General features: G+C 37.7%; 1 protein-coding gene across 1 annotated transcript in view; it reads left to right on the top strand.

The window, feature by feature from the left end:
- Positions 1–15,336, top strand: part of DIAPH3 (diaphanous related formin 3) — a 408,148-nt gene that overhangs the window by 383,171 nt on the left and 9,641 nt on the right.

The following is a 15,336-nucleotide window of genomic DNA, read 5'->3' as shown; positions in this document are numbered from 1 at the left end:
AAGTGTTCATTCTGCCTCTGCTTTTTCCTCACTGTGCCACTGGAGTAATCCACTTAATGTCTGGGCTCAATTTCCTTGTCGGTAAATGGGGATAAACAATAACCACCTCACAGGAGGATTAAATGGATGCCATGTGTGCTAATGTGTCCACACACCTGCTTCTTTGAGACCTGTATTTGATAGCCAAGGAGAATGAGGAAGACACTTGGAAAAGGTGAGAATACAAGAACAAGAGTGCTTATATTTAATTAGAGATTTCAATGGTTCTTCTTAGTCTGTTTCCTCATTCCCAGTTAATTCGTGAACATAATGTTAGTTACTACTCAAAAAGACAAAAAGTCACAGATATGTCTCTTTCAGGTTAGTTGAACGTGAGAGTAGAAGGAAGTCACTTAGAAATTTTAGAGAAATGTGAACTATTTATCTGGCTCTACGAATGAAAAAATCTCCTTTCTACCCCAAGTGCCACACCCCCCCCAAAAAAAAGCTTTTCATAATCTCTTTCTTAATAGGTAGAGGCCCTGAAATCCTCAAATTTGATTCTTAAATGTACTGCTGTTATCATGCTTTAAGAGGAAGCTGCCAGCTTAGTTTAAATGACGAAGAGCTATAATTCATAAGTAGTGCAGCTGCCATTCTCATGAGATATAGTCAGAATTTGGATATCCACCCACCTATTCCCAGAAAATTAACACATAAATACACATGAGTGGATTTATGACTTTAACCACGAATTTAATGATACATGTAAGTATCGCCAGTTTGCTGATGAAATGGATTATGCTGAAAATATTAGAAATGAATTTTTCTTTTTGTTTTTTACATTAAAAGACATATCTTGATCAATTATTCCAAAAGCATCTATGCCTCTGTTTTTACTCAGAGTTATATGACTTCAGGAGTATGTGTTACTAATCTTTATGCTGTAAACATCAGATAAGAGGCTGAAACACAGCCACGTTCAAGATTTGTGATGAGTGGACCCTTACAATGCTGTACATTTGTGTGGTGATCTGTCCATCTAAGAGCTTTCATACATATTGTTTTTGTCACAAATATCCTGTGTAGATTTGGCTTATTTAATCAGGGCCAGTAAACAAAGAAAGATGCTGAAGTTAACAGAGATTAAAAGAATCATTCCAGGATATAAAAAGTGAATGATAGTGCTAAAAAGAAACCCTTACAATTTTTCCTTTTAGATATAAACTAACCCCATAATAGAGCACCTTCTGACCCAAGTTGTCACAAATGTGGAGTTTGCAGCTAGCCAGATGAGCCAGGGAAAATTGGTGTTGGTTCTCTTTCACATAAATCCAAAGAAACAAATCAATGAGCATACAGCTTGATAAACAAAAAGGCTGTTCCACGGTGGTAAGCTCAGTTAAAACCAAATCTGTAGAGAGCAGTGGAAGGAGTAAAGCTAAACTTGCCTCCCACAAAAAGGCCTTTAACCTGCCTGAGGAGATCATCACAGCCTCTCCAAGAGACGGGGAAGAGTCACAGCAGCAAAGCCAAGAGCATTGTCATGGTCTGACAGATCAGTGGCTGACCTCTTGGCCTTGATTATCTTCCTGTATAATGGGGATATCAACAACAGCTTCGGGCTTCCCTGGTGGCGCAGTGGTTGAGCGTCTGCCTGCCGATGCAAGGGATACGGGTTCGTGCCCCGGTCTGGGAAGATCCCATATGCCGCGGAGCAGCTGGGCCCGTGAGCCATGGCCGCTGAGCCTGCGCGTCCGGAGCCTGTGCTCTGCAACGGGAGAGGCCCCAACAGTGAGAGGCCCGCGTACCGCAAAAAAAAAAAAAAAAACCAGCTTCGCAGAGTGTGTGAGAATGACCTGGGGAAATGTTATTAAAGACCCCTCCAATCATGTCTAGCACACAGAGGCATACTAAATGGTAGCAGTTTCATCATTACTATTTGGCTGAGACCCGGTGAGAGATATTTTTGGTAGAATGTAGTGGAGAAAACATATTAAATATGCAATTACACAAACACATCATGTTTATAGTAAGTGCAGAAGGAAAAGAACTGTGAGAATGAACAGCAGGGATGGAGGGGCCGGGGTTAAGGAGGCTTCCGGGGGAGTGACTTCCTGTGCCAAAGCACTTTGACCTGGTTTCAGGCTGACCTGAGAGAATGAAAAACTAGAACACCAGTGTCTTAAGAGTGGGCGAGGTGGAATGATGAATTCGGGTCATACTTCTCCCTTTTAATACAGTGTTGACAACAAGGAGAATAATAGGACTTTAACTACAAGGAAAGAACAGTGGAGGCAGCCACCATTCTCAACTACATCTGGAGCAAAAGTGTCTCGAACTCAGAACTTCTGATTACAAATCCATCTCCTTCTTCATGTGGTATTCCCCAAATCCTGCCCAATTCACCCTTTATAAACTATTCCTGATTTGATCAGCTCCTTACCTGCATTTCTACATAGGCTCTTTTTTTCCCTCCCTGTCTCTTGCCTGTCAGTCCATCTCACAAGTAGCCTAGTTCATTCACTCTCCTTAGATTTTCTCTGATTAGGCCCTGTTACCTTCAACACTGCTTCTGTTCCCTTCTTCATCATCTTCTACAAGTGACATATCCCCCTGCACCCTACGCATTCTCTTTTGAAATCTAACACACCCACAGGACTTAAACATTTGTGTTTATTATTTGAGAGACATGGATCCTAGTTTTGCTAAAAGCCGTAACAGATACCAAATCCAATAATGCATTAAAAAAGTGAGAGACATAATTGACAGCTCAGAACACTTTGAGCAGTTCTTGCTATTTCTGTTTGCTATATATGGAAGATAATAAGGAAATATCTCTATGAATATAGATATGTCAAGGCAGTTAGATGGCAGGCTTCCTGAAGGCAGGAACCATGTCTGCTTATTCTCTGCTGTATTCCTGACACTTAGCATAGCGTGGCCCACTGTACATACTCAGCGTTTTTTGACTAAAGGAGTGAAAGCAGTTGTCCATCTTGTATCCTACATCATGCCCAATAATGATGGAACATAGACTCTGCCCCCTTGACTCTTATGATGAAATACAACACACATTTGCATATAAAGCACTGCGTCTAACACCACGAGGGATTAGAAAAACACAGATCCTACTCCCAGTATTTTATGGTCTTGTCACTCGACTCTGGCCTGTAGCAGGGACACAAAAAACTATAACACTAAGCAAACAGGATGTGTAACACATGAAAGAAGTACAGCAGAAGGCAAGGGACGTCACAACCTTTTGAGAAATCAGGAGGTAGCATTTGATGAGACTCGAGGGATTATAGATTATTGTAGGCAATGCTTAGGACAGAGGAATAGAGATGGGTAGAAGAATCGCATATAGAGTTCACTGCATAAGTACAGCTAAAAAAATGCATGTCTTAGTTTAAGGAATAGTAATTTCCTCAATTATGGATTGCTAGTAAGAGAAAAATATATGCAAAAATTTTCTAATTTAAGATAGAATTGAGGCATTTGTGGTTAGTTCATTTTATTTTTTAAAAAACTAGAAAATTTTATAACTCTGGACTCTCCTTGGTACAAATTTGGGTAGTATCAATTAAAATGTAAAGTTATTACATGTAATAATGTCAAAATAACTAGCTTTACCTATTTTCTAATGTACTAGTGAATCTGGGCTATAGATTTTTCTTCTATGAATAACTAGTTATATTGCAGTTTTAAGTACAGGCAGTACTTTATACCATACAAGAAAAAACCCTGGAAAAGTATATTCCTGGTTCATTTCAACTAGAGAGCTCAATAAATTTTTAAGGTATTTGTCAGAAACAATATTGGTAAAAGTGAAGTGTCTCGTAGTTCCTTTTTGGTTCCTTGTGCTAATATAGGAATACTGTCTGCTTCTCCTTCAGCATTTGTAGCTTTTTTTTTTTTTTTTTCAGTTAGATAACAGTGCTATAGTTTGAAGCCTGGAGCTGAATCTGGCTCCAATTGTGCTTGAATCCTCCCTCCACCTTCACTTTCCTCCTGACCTTGGGCAATTTTCTTAACCCCTCAACGCATCCCTTCCTCAACTGTGAAACGGGGAGAATAAATATCACACTCCATTAGATTGTATGATGACTCATGTAAAACACCTCGTGCAGACAGGCACTTAAGTGCTCAAACACATTAGTATTGTTTTTATTATTAGTCTTTTATAAAACAAAACCTGAAGTGGGGGGGGGAACTTACATACAATTATTTTATTAATTGTAATTTTATTCATTATAATAAGATGGTGATAATGACTATATTTTTGTTGGAACTAAACCTGAGTTCCATCTTCGCAGATTGTGTTATAGTTGAAAATTTTGTTGTTGTTTTTTTTAACCAATATTTTTGGTTTGTCACATAGTAAACCTCATTGGACAGATGAGGAGTGACCCACTCCTTCATTATAATTACTTCTTTCCTCTAATAAGATATAAGATGATAAGGCTTGTATACCCCAGGAGAAAACAGACACAAATTATTACATTAGAGAAATAAAGTCATTCATGTTGGAAGGGCCGTGAATGTTAGGGTCACCAAATGGACTTGGTAAAACTGCAGAACACAGCACTTCTCTGTTATACTCCAGAAGAACCCTTTTTATGTTGTGGGATTCCATTATTTGCAATGGATTCTTTCCTCTTCCAATCAAGTGAGAGCCCATATGGAAAGCTAGTACCACTGCAAAATCTAAGACCATTAGAAATAGAATAGTCAATTAGCAGACATATTATTACTATATTGTAACAGTTGTAAAAGAATGTATTATGTTCCATATTTTTAAGTCACTAAAAGTTATTCGAAGTGCTATAATACCAACTTAATGATTAGTGACAGGTGTAACTGTGTGACCTCTAGTGGCTATAGCTAATTGCTGCACCTCAGTTGATGGGTTAAAAAAACAACAACAAACTAAGACTATGGAAAGAAATCTCAGCTTCTAATAATAGAGTTATACGAGTGAGTGTATAGAAAATTTTATAACTAGAAATTATAGTTGCTCTGAATTTCTCCTGCTCTTGAGTTTTGGGGTGCTGCCTCAGAGGACAGAGTCCAGAACCAGCTTTGTGAATCTCTGAGTTCAGGTGCTTGAAATGTGTCAGCAGATGCTGCCCTGAGCCCAGTAGTCAGGTTTCTCTACAAAATTTTTTTTTTTTTTTCGGTACGCGGGCCTCTCACTGTTGTGACCTCTACCGCCGCGGAGCACAGGCTCCGGACGCGCAGGCTCAGCGGCCATGGCTCACGGGCGCAGCCGCTCCGCGGCATGTGGGATCTTCCTGGACCGGGGCACGAACCCGTGTCCCCTGCATCGGCAGGCGGACTCTCAACCACTGCGCCACCAGGGAAGCCCTCTACAGCATTTTTAATAGACATTCTGAAGTTCATAGCAAGCTTCCAGCATCGATGTTCAGCATTATTTTATAGTTTTGCACGAAATTTTTTTAGAATAGCTATCAAATGTCTATATGAATAATATGTCTTTCATAATGTGCAGATGTTATAGGTTTATGTGAATATTTTCTGATTCAAATTGAATAGCATTACCGTTCCTTATATACTTCATCACAAGTTAAGGATGCTGTTTGTAAACAGGAAGCAGATAAGAATTGACCAACAATTTGGGGAGATGAACTGATTATACTAAAACACTGAACTAAATAGACTTAGATATTCCGTTTAGTATGGTGCCCCAAACTGAAAAAGACTAAAAAAATTCACATTATCTTAAGGCTGAATAATAAAAAATGAGAACATTCTGCCATATGATAGTAACATATTTTCCTGTCTTTAACATAAACCATTTTGGAATATTTGATTTAATTTTTTTTTCTTTTCATACTTGGTATCTCAATTAACTGAATACTTTCATCTCAATAGTTTAATGAACTATAAATTGCTGGACATATATGGCTAGTGTGGATCTGCAGTAATTTTTTTTAAATTTCAAATACCATGAGGATTATAAAGTTCCATATACTTTAAGGCTTCTTCTGTGCTAACACTTGTAGCTCTTTTAGGAGAATATACAAGAAATGGAACAGCTAACAATTGCTCCATCTTGTTCTCTGTCCATTTTCCTGCAGTCAGCACCTTCTTTAGCTTGCCAAGAGTACTGCACTCTAATTTCTTTCCTGCCTGCTGTACAGTACATTTCTACTGCTTTGTGTTTCGTGTTACCATAGAGACAGGAGGTGTGCTCCAAAGCCCTGGGAAGATGGGTAGCGGGTCTTTGAGGAAACAGTCCCTGCTGGCTAGCAAAGCCTGAGGCAGGAATCTATAGCAGTAAATGGAAAGAGGGAATTACATGGTCAGATCCGACTGTGCGTCCACAGGGTCTTAGGAAGTGCAGGCCCAGCCTGTGCTGCATTCAAAATGAGTTGTTTACAGAAACCAGTTTTTCAGAGATCTCAATGCAGCGTGACGTTTCATAGGAACCGAGCTTAGGGTTTTATTTGCAAGAAAATAACTGAAGTGACATTGACTTATTCCTTTTACTGTTTCCTCATTAAAAGGGAGCAGCTTCTAAGAAAGGTCCTCTTTGCCTGACTTGTTTTGCCAATCAAAAATTTCACCTTTAAAATGCAGATCAATATTCTTTGACTCAGCTGAAACCATCAGAAGTCAGATTGCAGGCTGAGCACAAGGGACTGTACATCCAGCACCCAAGTCATTGATCCAAATATGCTAGTTCTAAAACTGAGTAGTTTTTACCCTAAATTGTCATGTACCCCTTCCATATTTTAGAAACGTAACTTCAAGCTTTTAAACATTTCTGTTCTATGTCCTACTATATTATTTTAGCTCATACTTGTTAATATTTTTTATTTAGGAGAAATCTATAATATTTCAAAATAATATAGTTTTTTTTCTTGCCTTTTCCTTCTGATATGTATGTGGGAATTATTGTTAAAGGCAGCTTTTTTTTTTTTTTTTTTAGTGGATAAGATCCATACTCAGAGTATTTGTTGGATTTTTGTCACATATGTAGTAGTCTAAGCAGGGAAAGAATTCAGAGAAATTCAGAAAACATCAACATGTCTTCCTAGGTTACCAGTCCAAGGGCATAGTATGCAGAATTGTACTTTGGATGAAGAAGGCCAGTAATCTGTAAATCTGTAAAAAAGGAATATGGTTGAGGAAGGTCCTCTGAGGTACTTCTTTCCTCAAACTGACAGTAGGAGGCAGTAGTTTACTAGCCTGAACTCTCTATGGTAATGCCAATGACTTGTGCCAAATTTTTTTTTTACTCATTTTCTAGAAATACAAGAAACCAAAATCTTAGAAGTAGTTTAAGATTTCATAATGAAACTTGGTACCATTAATACAGTACATAATAATGCTGCTGGGCTATGAATAGAACAATCAAAAAAGGCAGGTGTTTCAGCCTTAATAGTGGCGCCTCTGTGCACCTGGTCCCAATGTAGGTCCTGTTCCAATTTGAATAGGAGAGTGACAAGAAATAAAGGTCAATCTCATTTTGGAAAGAAGGAGAGTCACATTTAATATGTTAGATCCTTCTAGTTTTCACTGATTTACTAAAATGTCTACAGAACTATGAAGTAAAAATAGAAGAGTCTGAATGGTAACCTGGTCTCCCTATGCCTTGGGGGCTAGATAAACATATGTCAAAACAGAGATAGTAGAAACAGTAGGTATGTCATTATAGCAATCAATTTCATGATTGCATTTTGAATCTTTAGCCATTGTCTGTTTTACCATTCACAGAAGCCACGTAAATCCAAATTACCTAGGAATGTACAACTGTGTCTTCCTTTCTGTATAAAACAAAATCACAGTGAAATGCTAAATTTTGGAATATTGCATTCTTTCATTTGATTGTTTTTCATGTAGCTAAAAAAGTAATGTTTGAAAAGCATTTTACTTCTGTAATAACTGATTCCATTCATACGTTATCTTTCACTTATTGACCTAATCTCAATAAGGTATGTATTTTGGGATTTTTTTTTTTCCTCAGTATTAGGGTTATATTTATATCTGCAATTTATTTCCCTATGTAATTCAAACAGCACATATTTATTTGGTAACTAATTATGATTATTATACAACCTGTGACCATAGAATGAAGGTAAGATTACTAGTCTGAATTACACAGGGAAATAAATTGCTGATATAAATGCATCCCTGATACTGAGGAGAAAAGTTCCAATGTGCATATCCATATAAGGTTGGGGCCTGTGATCTTGATATTACTTATTTTTGCTTTAGCCCTGTGAACCATACATCCCTATATGGTGTCTTATAACAAATTATAGAAGTATTTTTAGTAAATATGGGGAAATGAACAATATTAATTTCCACTAGGATATGAATTATTCCAATTTGAATGTCTAACTAAAGTTTAAAAAATTATAATTCCTAAATTATTTTTAATAATAATTATTAGCTATCAGTACAAAATCCAACTGAGATTGTTACCCATCACTGGAATTTTCTATGAAGATATCTGACTCAAAAATTTATAGGTATGAGCACTGTAGGAACTCCAGGTTACTGTGCTACCAATATAGTAGCCAATAGTCATATGTGGCTCTTGAGCTCTCGAAATGTGGCTAGTCTGAATTAAGATGATCTCTAAGTGTACAATACATATTTGATTTTGAAGGCTTAGTACAAAAAATAAAGTTAAAGATTTCATAAATACATTTTTTATTTTGCTTACATATTGAAATAATAGTTGAAATTTGGTTAAGTAAAATATATTGTTAAAATTAGTTACACCTGATTTTCTTTCCCAATATTTAATGTGACTACTAGAAAATTTTAAGTAGCTTATGTAGCCCGCTTTCCTGACACTCATATTTCTATTGGACAGAGCTATTCTAGACTCAAGGCTAGGTCCTCAAGAGGCCAGAAAGCACAAAAATATACATTAAATAAAAATGACATGTAATCAGTTTGTTATTCAGGGAATGTTATTCTGAAGTGTTTTCTTTGGGAAGGATTAATATGAAACAAGGTGGTAAAATTATGCCATGCTTAGGTTCAGTCACTCAAGAAATTATGTTTTAAACACTCATTATAAAGCAGGCACTATTCTAAGTACTGTTTTATTCTAAGTGAATAAAACAAAGATTTTTGCCTTTGTGGAGCTTACATTCTAGCAAGTTAGATCAGAATTAGATGGATATGAGTTTGTTTTTCTTGCTCCTTGAACATATTACTATCTCCTGGATATAGGTAGTGACATTTATATTTAGTGACAGGCTGGAGAGAAGTAAGAGAATGTTTCTATATATAAAGTCATACATAAAATTATTTCATTTAAAATCATCTTCATTACAAATGTATCCCAGGATTGAATTCTCTAATGAATAAAACCAGATAGTTTTAAGCAGCTTTTATTAGGCTGAAAATCAACTTCAAGTTTTTTCTTTTTTTTTTAATTGTTCAATTTTATTTTATTTATTTTTTTATAGCAGGTTCTTATTAGTTATCAATTTTATACACATCAGTGTATACATGTCAATCCCAATCGCCCAATTCAGAACACCACCATCCCCACCCCACCGCAGTTTTCCCCCCTTGGTGTCCATACGTTTGTTCTCTACATCTGCATCTCAACTTCTGCCCTGCAAACCGGTTCGTCTGTACCATTTTTCTAGGTTCCACATACATGCGTTAATATACGACATTTGTTTTTCTCTTTCTGATTTACTTCATTCTGTATGACAGTCTCTAGATCCAGCCATGTCTCAACAAATGACCCAATTTCGTTCCTTTTTACGGCTGAGTAATATTCCATTGTATATATGCACCACAGCTTCTTTAATCATTCGTCTGTTGATGGGCGTTTAGGTTGCTTCCAAGACCTGGCTATTGTAAATAGTGCTGCAATGAACATTGGGGTGCATGTGTCTTTTTGAACTATGGTTTTCTCTGGGTATATGCCCAGTAATGGGATTGCTGGATCGTATGGTAATTCTATTTTTAGGTTTTTAAGGAACATCCATACTCTTCTCCAGAGTGGCTGTATCAATTTGCATTCCCACCAACAGTGCAAGAGGGTTCCCTTTTCTCCACACCCTCTCCAGCATTTGTTCTTTGTAGATTTTCTGATGATGCCCATTCTAACTGGTGTGAGGTGATACTTCATTGTAGTTTTGATTTGCATTTCTCTAATAATTAGTGATGTTGAGCAGCTTTTCATGTGCTTCTCGGCCATCTGTATGTCTTCTTTGGAGAAATGCCTATTTAGGTCTTCTGCCCATTTTTGGATTGGGTTGTTTGTTTCTTTAATATTGAGCTGCAGGAGCTGTTTATATATTTTGGAGATTAATCCTTTGCCTGTTGATTCGTTTGCAAATATTTTCTCCCATTTTGAGGGTTGTCTTTTCGTCTTGTTTATGGTTTCCTTTGTTGTGCAAAAGCTTTGAAGTTTCATTAGGTCCCATTTGTTTATTTTTGTTTTTATTTCCATTACTCTAGGAGGTGGATCAAAAAAGGTCTTGCTGTGATTTATGTCAAAGAGTGTTCTTCTATGTTTTCCTCTAAGAGTTTTATAGTGTCTGGTTTTACATTTAGGTCTCGAATCCATTTTGAGTTTATTTTTGTGTATGGTGTTAGGGAGTGTTCTAATTTCATTCTTTTACATGTAGCTGTCCAGTATTCCCATCACTACTTATTGAAGAGATGTCTTTTCTCCATTGTATATCCTTGCCTCCTTTTCCATAGATTAGTTCACCATAGGTGCTTGGGTTTGTCTCTGGGCTTTCTATCTTGTTCCATTGATCTATGTTTCTGTTTTTGTGCCAGTACCATATTGTCTTGATTACTGTAGCTTTGTAGTATAGTCTGAAGTCAGGGAGCTTGATTCCTCCTGCTCCTTTTTTTTCCCTCAAGACTGCTTTGGCTATTCGGGGTCTTTTGTGTCTCCATACAAATTTTAAGATTTTTTGTTCTACTTCTGTAAAAAATGCCATTGGTAATTTGATAGGGATTGCATTGAATCTCTAGATTGCTTTGGGTAGTATAGTCATTTTCACAATATTGATTCTTCCAGTACAAGAACATGGTATATGTCTCCATCTGTTGGTACCATCTTTAATTTCTTTCAACAGTGTCTTATAGTTTTCTGCATACAGGTCTTTTTTTCTCCCTAGTTAGGTTTATTCCTAGGTATTTTATTCTTTCTGTTGCAGTGGTAAATGAGAGTGTTTCCTTAATTTATCTTTCACATTTTTCATCAGCATATAGGAATGCAAGAGATTGCTGTGCAATGATTTTGTATCCTGCAGCTTTACCAATTAGTTTTATTGATCTTTGCTATGGTTTTCTTTGTTTCTATTTTATTTATGATCTTTATGATTTCATCTTTGTGATTTCTTTCTAGTAGTTTTCTGGTGGCATCTTTAGGATTCTCTATGTATAGTATCATGTCATGTGCAAACAGTTACAGTTTTACTTCTTCTTGTCTAATCTGCTTGATTTCTTCAGTGATCTCTTGGTTATTTAGTAACGTATTGTTCAGCCTCCATGTGTTTGTGTTTTTAATGTTTTCTTTTCCCGGTAATTCATTTCTAATCTCATAGCATTTTGGTCAGAGAAGATGTCTGATATGATTTCAATTTTCTTAAATTTACTGAGCTTGATTTGTGACCCAAGATGTGATCTATCCTGGAGAATGTTTCATGCACACTTGAGAAGAAAGTGTAATCTGCTTTTTTGGGATGAAATGTCCTATAAATATCAATTAAATCTATCTGGTCTATTGTGTCATTTAAAGCTTGTGTTTCTTTATTAATTTTATGTCTGGATGATCTGTCTGTTGGTGTAATTGAGGTGTTAAAGTCCCCCACTATTGCTGTGTTACTGTCGTATTCATCATGATATTGGTCTGTAATTTTCTTTTTTTGTAGTCTCTTTGTCTGGCTTTGGTATCAGGCTGATGGTGGCCTCGTAGAATGAATTTGGGAGTGTTCCTTCCTCTGCAATTTTTTGGAAGAGTTTGAGAAGGATGAGTCCTAGCTCTTCTCTAAATGTTTGATAGAATTCTCCTGTGAAGCCATCTGGTCCTAGACTTTTGTTCGTTGGTGTAGGTTCTTCCCTTTCATCACTTTAAGTATATCATTCCACTCCCTTCTGGCTTGTAGAGTTTCTGCTGAGAAATCAGCTGTTAAACTTATGGAAGTTCCCTTGTATGTTATTCATCACTTTTCCCTTGCTGCTTTCAATAATTTTTCTTTGTCTTTAATTTTTGCCAATTTGATTACTATGTGTCTCGGCATGTTTCTCCTTGGATTTATCCTGCCTGGGACTCGCTGTGCTTCCTGGACTTTGGTGGCTATTTCCTTTCCCACGTTAGGGAAGTTTTCAGCTATAATCCCTTCAAATATTTTCTCGGGTCCTTTCTCTCTCTCTTGTCCTTCTGGGACCCCCATAATGCAAATGTTGTTGCGTTTAATGTTATCCTAGAGGACCCTTAGGCTGTCTTCATTTCTTTTCCTTCTTTTTTCTTTATTCTGTTCCACAGCAGTGAATTCCACCGTTCTGTCTTCCAGGTCACTTATCCGTTCTTCGGCCTCAGTTATTCTGCTATTGATTCCTTCTAGTGTAGTTTTCATTTCAGTTATTGTATTTTTCATCTCTGTTTGTTTGTTCTTTAATTCTTCTAGGTCTTTGTTAATCATTTCTTACATCTTCTCGATCTTTGCCTCCATTCTTTTTCCGAGGTCCTGGATCATCTTCACTATCATTGTTCTGAATTCTTTTTCTGGAATGTTGTCTATCTCCACTTCAGTTCGTTGTTTTTCTGGGGTTTTATCTTGTTCCTTCATCTGCTACATACCCCTCTGCCTTTAATCTTGTCTTTCTGTGAATGTGGTTTTTGTTCCACAGGCTGCTGGATTGTAGTTCTTCTTGTTTTTTCTGTCTGCCCTCTGGTGGATGAGGCTGTCTAAGAGGCTTGTGTAAGTTTCCTGATAGGAGGGACTTGTGGTGGGTAGAGCTGGCTCTTGCTCTGGTGGGCAGAGCTCAGTAAAACTTTAATCATCTTGATTGTTGTTGGGTTGGGCTGGGTTCCCTCCCTGTTGGTTGTTTGGCCTGAGGCAACCCAACACTGGAGCCTACCTGGGCTCTTTGGTGGGGCTAATTACAGACTTGGGAGGGCTCACACCAAGGATTACTTCCCAGAACTTCTGCTGCCAGTGGCCTTGTCCCCACAGTGAGCCACAGCCACCCCCCACCTCTGCAGGAGACCCACCAACACTAGCAGGTAGGTCTGGTTCAGTCTCCCCTGGGGTCATTGATCCCTCCCCTGGGTTCTGATGTGCACACTACTTTGTGTGTGCCCTCCAAGGGTGGAGTCTCTCTTTCCCCCAGTCCTGTCGAAGTCCTGCAGTCAATTCCCACTAGGCTTCAAAGTCTGATTCTCTAGGAATTCCTCCTCCCGTTGCCAGACCCCCAGGTTGGGAAGCCTGACGTGGGGCTCAGAACCTTCACTCCAGTGGGTGGACTTCTGTCATATAAGTGTTCCCCAGTCTATGAGACACCCACCCAGCAGTTATGGGATTTGATTTTACTGTGATTGTGCCCCTTCTACCGTCTCATTGTGGCTTCTCCTTTGTCTTTGGATGCGGGGTATCTTTTTTGGTGAGTTCCAGTGTCTTCCTGTCAATGATTGTCTAGCAGTTAGTTGTGATTCTGGCTTTCTCGCAAGAGGGGGTGAGAGCACGTCCTTCTACTCTGCTATCTTGGTTCCTGTCCAACTTCAAGTATTAAGTCTATATGGAAATTTTTTAAAGGTTATATTCAAAAGGATTCTCTGAGAAAATTATTCTTTTGTGTTATAGTACTGGATACACTAGTTGGATTTGTTTTTTTTCCGTAATTTTGAACTACTAAATGAATATGGTTTTGTATGTTCATAGAAATGACAGGACCCTAAATGTTTCAAGGACTCAGCACATAGCATGGTGTATAAGTACACAGCAGGTTACCTAATGAGTTGACTTAACCATAACTTCAGCTCATGATCTCTGGAGGGACAGTTGAAGAAATTGTGGCTGTTTGGCTTGGCAAAGATTTGGGGAGTGTGATAGCTGTCTTTAAGTATTTGAAGGGCTGGTGAGTGGAAGAGAAATTAGACTCTTAATATAGCCCTAGTGGGAAAATCAGTAGGGCTAGTGACTAAGACTTCAGGGGAACAAACACTAGATAAATGTAAAGTAAAACATTTAATTAGTAGAGGAATATATTGCCTTGTGAGATTGTGAGGCTATTACTGGAGGTCTTCAAACTTAGGCTAGACAGCCACTTGACAGAATGCTGAGTGAATGGAATTCAAGCATTGGATAGGTGGTTCTACCAACTAACTCAGGGCTTTCCAATCCTGAGATTACATGATTCTATATTATATGATTCTATGAAAGTGAAATGGAGTTGAAATAGGATACATTACTCATTCAGAAAAAAAAAATCTGTACATTCGAAATATCTAATAAATATTGAATTAGGAAATATAAAAAGTAAAGAAAAATACTTGAAAGCACACTGTAAGATACTACTTAGAAATGGCTTCAGGATAACAGCTTCCTTCCTGGTCATTAGCACTGGGAATAGGCCTGTCCTCAAACCCAGAATATAAAGTGCTCTTTACCTTTCACAGTATCTTTTTGCCATGGCCTCGTCATGTGCCCCCAGAGCCATGCATGGAGGAATAAGATTTGGATTGGGTTTCCCAGAAGCAAATATCAAAGTCTGTGTGGCCTTGACAGTTCATGAACTTCTCTAAGCCTCAATTTCCTCACTTATGAAACAGTTGGTAATACCTATATTTTAGTGTTGTTGGAAAAATTTTTAAATAACATGTAAAGGGTTTAATATATAGTATGTGTTCAATAACTGTAATATCAAACCATATCCTTGTGTAATTTTCCTACCTTCTTGTCCTTATAAACCACCAGACCAACCGATTATTTATAATTTATAAATAAATTATTTATTATCTGGTATCTATTAGCTGACAGGCAATTGCATACTTTAGAAACCATTTATTTAATAGCTACTAAGCCACACACTGGTGACCACAAGTGCCTGGTAGCTGAGACAACTGTCAGTGACAGATAGCAGGACTGGTAAACAGATGCTATGATTGGTTTTGGTATGTTAGTATAAAAAGGAAGTTGCTTTGAATGTGAAAGTTTGACTCGAAAATGTGTTGTGTGATTATGGTAGGGAGTTTAGGTGGAAATGCTGAGATAGGCACAGTACCAAAGCTCTCCCATTAGGGCTGGAGATGCAGATGTGGGTGTCTCCTTCCTAGAGGAGATGGTTGAAGTTGTAAGATCTTGGTAAAGAGAATGTAGAAAGGACAGAAAT

Source organism: Neophocaena asiaeorientalis, unplaced genomic scaffold (genome assembly GCF_003031525.2).
Source record: "Neophocaena asiaeorientalis asiaeorientalis breed wild unplaced genomic scaffold, Neophocaena_asiaeorientalis_V1.1 scaffold127, whole genome shotgun sequence".
In the NCBI taxonomy this organism is placed as follows: domain Eukaryota; kingdom Metazoa; phylum Chordata; class Mammalia; order Artiodactyla; family Phocoenidae; genus Neophocaena; species Neophocaena asiaeorientalis.
This window is presented reverse-complemented; position numbering and strand designations above follow the sequence as displayed.